Below are 5,389 nucleotides of genomic sequence, written 5' to 3'. Positions count from 1 at the left end.
TTCCAAACTCTGATGTTTTAGTATTGATTGGCCTCATTGTGTGTCAGGCACACAGAGTTGTGATTTGCTAACACCCCCAGTGTGTGCCCAGACTCCAGCATGCCCCACTTCTTTCAAGAGGTTCAGCACTTCCTGCCCTCTACTTCTGCCTCTTAGATCTACCTTTCCCATGGGAGCCATCCTTGGTTTATCCTTTCTTCTCTTTCTCCTTCAGTTTTACTTCTTTTTCCCTCTCTCTCCTCCTCTTCTACAGTTTCTTCTTTCTTCCGCATCTGCAGTTTCACCTTCCAGTGAGTTTTGTGCTGTTTCCTGTATCTGTTTAGGGAAAGCACACTGATTGAAACCACCCATCCTGGCCAGGCACCATAGTAAGCATTTGCATGAGTTGTTTTATGACAGGAGGTCCTGCTAAGGAACACGGAACTAAGAAGCCACCACCAACCGGAAGAGTTCAGGAAAGGTCAAAAGGAGACACCACATATCCGACCACCTCCCAGAATCCTCTCTGGCATCCATCTTGGCTGAACAAGGCCTGCTCCACCAGGAAAGACTCTGAGTCAGAATGATTGGTCAAAGACCACCCAGAAACTAATCCCATCACCATAAAACCCGAGACTGTGAGCCACGTGGCAGAGCAGTTCTCCTGGGTTCTCTTACCCTACTGCTCTCCACCCGGGTGCCCTTTCCCAATAAAATCTCTTGCTTTGTCAGCAGATGTGTCTCCTCGGACAATTCATTTCCGAGTGTTAGACAAGAGCCCAGTTTTGTTAGGGGAAGCACACTGATTGAAACCAGCCACCCTGGCCAGGCACCATAGTAACCATTTGCATGAGTTGTTTTATGACAGGAGATCCTGATAAGGAATATAGAACTAATAAGCCACCACCAACAGGAAGAGTTCGGGAAAGGTCTAAAGGAGACACCGTGTGTCCATCCACTTCCCAGAATCCCTCTCGCTAGCATCCATCTTGGCTGAGCGATGCGTGCGCCACCAGGAAGGACTCTGAATTAGAATGATTGGTCAAAGACCACCCAGAGACTAATCCCATCACCATAAAACCCAAGACTGCAAGCCAGGTGGCAGAGCAGTTCTCCTGGGTTCCCTTACCCTACTGCTCTCCACCCGGGTGCCCTTTCCCAATAAAATCTCTTGCTTTGTCAGCACATGTGTCTCCTTGGACAGTTCATTTCCAAGTGTTAGACAAGAGCCCAGTTTCGGGCCCTGGAAGGGGTTCGCCTTCCTATAACAGTTTCAGGCCCTGGAATGGGTCCCCTTTCCTGCAACAGATCCAGTTTCTAATTGCACTGACTCATAAATCTGTCTGCAGCCCAGCCCAGACCTCTTGCCAATCCTGAATTGACTGCCTGTTAGGTAAATCCCTTGGCTAACTTGTTCAGTTGCTAAGTCATGTCCAACTCTCTGCAACCCCATGAACTGCAATACCCCAGGCTTCCCTGTCCTTCACTATCTCTCTGAGTTGGCTCAAACTTATGTGCATTGAGTCAGTGATGACTCAATGAGATCAAACAATCTCATCTTCTGTCATCCCCTTCTCCTCTTGCCTTCAATCTTTCCCAGCATCAGCGTCTTTGTCTTAGCATTCTAGCTGTTGTCTTCCAGGCTAATTAATGTTACACAATCTGTCAGAGCAAACCTGCCTTATACTATTCTTTCATAAAACCTTCAAAGGTCTGCACTGTTGACATAATAAAATCTGAACTTTTAGCCTATATTTAGAATCTCTGTGATTTGTTCTAGACTGGTTTTCTAAGTTTATCTCCAGATTTCCCTCCAGTCAAACCAATTTTTATGTATCCTGATATGTACCTGATACTTTTCTGACCCTCATGTTTTTGCTTTTGCATTTTTCTCCAGCTGGAATTCCTTTTCTTTTAAGGCCACTTGTCTAGATCTTACCAACAATAGCTTCATATCATTCCTCTTCCCTTACCATGCAACTTTATTTGGGTCATATTTGGCATAATATTTTCTACTATTTTGTTAATTTCATCATAGACTCACATGTAGTTAAATTATAAACTCCAAGAGGTCAGATCTCTGATTTATTTTCTCCATTCTGGACATGCTTGGCTATGAGTTTTTAGGGGCTTCATAAAAATTTGTTGAAAAGTAAAAAGAATGGTAATGTATCTCAGCCTGCTCTCTGCTCCCTCTTTTGCTTTAGCTCCTGAAGAGGAGTGAGCCTAACAATTTCAGCCACAAATACTGCAATACAATTATTGACTGGTTGCCGGATGCCTTTTGCATGCAGAAATTGAAAGGTTGTTGCTGAACCATGAAAGGATGCCAGGATTCTTGGCCTCCGGAAGAGAAGAATTGAATCCTGGTCTAGAGATGAGGCTTGATTGCTCAGAGCTTTTGTGTAATAAAGTTTTATTAAAGTATAATGGAGAAAGAGAAAGCTTCTGACATAGACATCAGAAGGGGGCAGAAAGAATACCCCCCTGCTAGTTTTTAGCTGGATGTTATAATAGTCACTCAGTCAGTCAGTTCAGTTGCTCAGTCGTGTCCGACTCTTTGCGACCCCATGAATCGCAGCACGCCAGGCCTCCCTGTCCATCACCAACTCCCGGAGTTCACTCAGACTCATGTACATCGAGTCAGTGATGCCATCCAGCCATCTCATCCTCCGTCGTCCCCTTCTCCTCTTGCCCCCAATCCCTCCCAGCATCAGAGTCTTTTCCAATGAGTCAACTCTTCGCATGAGGTGGCCAAAGTACTGGAGTTTCAGCTTTAGCGTCTTTCCTTCCAAAGAAATCCCAGGGCTGATCTCCTTTAGAATGGACTGGTTGGATCTCCTTGCAGTCCAAGGGACTCTCAAGAGTCTTCTCCAACACCACAGTTCAAAAGCATGAATTCTTCGGTGCTCAGCTTTCTTCACAGTCCAACTCTCTCATCCATACATGACCACTGGAAAAACCATAGCCTTGACTAGACGAACCTTTGTTGGCAAAGTAATGTCTCTGCTTTTGAATATGCTATCTAGGTTGGTCATAATTTTCCTTCCAAGGAGTAAGCATCTTTTAATTTCATGGCTGTGATCACCATCTGCAGTGATTTTGGGGCCCCCCAAAATAAAGTCTGACACTGTTTCCACTGTTTCCTCATCTATTTGCCATGAAGTGATGGGACCAGATGCCATGATCTTCATTTTCTGAATATTGAGTTTTAAGCCAACTTTTTCACTCTCCACTTTCACTTTCACCAAGAGGCTTTTGAGTTCCTCTTTACCTTCTGCCATAAGGGTGGTGTCATCTGCATATCTGAGGTTATTGATCTTTCTCCCGGCAATCTTGATTCCGGCTTGTGCTTCTTCTAGCTCAGTGTTTCTCATGATGTACTCTGCATAGAAGTTTAATAAGCAGAGTGACAATATACAGCCTTGACGTACTCCTTTTCCTATTTGGAACCAGTCTGTTGTTCCATGTCCAGTTCTAACTGTTGCTTCCTGACCTGCATACAGGTTTCTCAAGAGGCAGGCCAGGTATATAGTCACTACTACTACTACTACTAAGTCGCTTCAGTCGTATCCGACTCTGTGTGACCCCACAGATGGCAGCCCACCAGGCTCCCCTGTCCCTGGGATTCTCCAGGCAAGAACATGGAGTGGGTTGCTATTTCCTTCTCCAATGCATGAAAGTGAAAAGTGAAAGTGAAGTTGCTCAGTCGTGTCCAACTCTTCTCGACCCCATGGACTGCAGCCTACCAGGCTCCTCTGTTCATGGGATTTTCCAGGCAAGAGTACTGGAGTGGGTTGCCATTGCCTTCTCCGATATAGTCACTAGCAGTCTGTTAATGAAAGAAAGGAATGTCTTAAAACTCAGAGAATGGCACCAGGCCCCTCAACCATAAGATGTATTTTGGGATAATCTTGGCACCAGACAAGTCATCCTGGGCCATAAAACGATTGACTTGAATCCTGTAGAAGGGCACATTACCATACGAATAGTTTCATTTACATAGATTAGGGGAACAATGTCTGAGTATAACATACTGGTTTGTCAAATCGGTTCTGAGCCATTAGGCAGAACCGACTTGAAGACAGAGTCTGGGGTAAATGCACAGTACATTAACGTAGCTTAAGACAAACATTTCCGTAAGAAAAATGCATTGGTTAACTCAAGGTTTGAGAATAGTTAACTTCAGGTGAAACCAGGTGTCATTACGGCAACACAGTATTTTAAGAGGAACCTCCTTTTAAGTTTGTATAGAGAAGGGGAAACTATATATCACTAGTTTGTTTCCTCCTGCCTCTTAGAGAGATTAAAAAATGTCTGACACTTGCAGCCTATTTCCTCTGTTTGGAGACCCCTGGCCTTCCTGCCTGTTACCCTCTCAAAATATACTACATTTTTTTCACAGGCATTTAAAAAATGTATTGTTGTTTAATCAGGTCAGGTTTGGATATGCCCTGGTGCGTAAAGGAAATTTCAGCTGACACTAAGTTGGAATAATGGGTTAGTATTTATAGCACTCCTGCCAAACCTCAGATATCAATATTCTTCCCCTTCTGTGACCTAGTCAAAAAAACCTTTCTTTGCTCACATCTCCATTGTGATGTTTTGGGCTAGAGAAATCAGAAAACATAAGGCTGGAAACAAAGGACTGGTTGGGTAGGAGTTATAATCATCATGATAATATCCATCGCTAGCACTTATTAAGCTGTTAATAGGTGTCAGACTCTGTTAAACACTTTTACAGCTCAGCTAATTTCATGCAGGGCCTCTCCTGGGTAGCCACCATTTTTTCTCTATATAACAAATTCGAAGCAGAGGCATTGATACGTCAAAAGCTTGCCCAAGGCTAACAAACAGTTACAGTTAGTTTAAGTGGCAGAGCTGGAATTTGATCCCAGTTGTCTGATTTTAATGGAGAAGGAAGTGGCAACCCACTCCAGTATTCTTACCTGGAAAACCCCATGGACAAAGGAGCCTGGCATTCTACAGCCCATGGGGTCACAAAGAATCAGACATGACCTAAGCGACTGAACAACAAAAATCTGATTTTAAAGCCACTATATCATGCAGCCTTTTCCAGTAAGTCAGCATGGCTTTAAGTGACACTCCCCCTAAGGCCCATGTAAAGATTTATGCTTTGTATTTTGAATTCAGAAAATAAGTTTTTAAAAGCTTTCCTCAAAGAATAACTTGGAATACTATGATAACGAGTCAGTGTTTTTATGAAGTAAGTATGCCCCTTCTTGGGGATTCTAGTGTGTCCTCTTGTTGGACAGTGCCTGCCATTGAGGGTTTCTGGGATTAGGTATCCCCTGGCATTTATTCTAATTTTGATGGGGTATGTTTCTGTGTCCTTTCCAATTGCCAGTTGCCACTGACACCCCCACTCTGTCCTTCCTTCCTCCTAGTG

The sequence above is a fragment of the Bos javanicus genome, chromosome 2, assembly GCF_032452875.1.
Source record: "Bos javanicus breed banteng chromosome 2, ARS-OSU_banteng_1.0, whole genome shotgun sequence".
Lineage (NCBI taxonomy): Eukaryota > Metazoa > Chordata > Mammalia > Artiodactyla > Bovidae > Bos > Bos javanicus.
Note: the sequence above shows the minus strand (reverse complement) of the source record.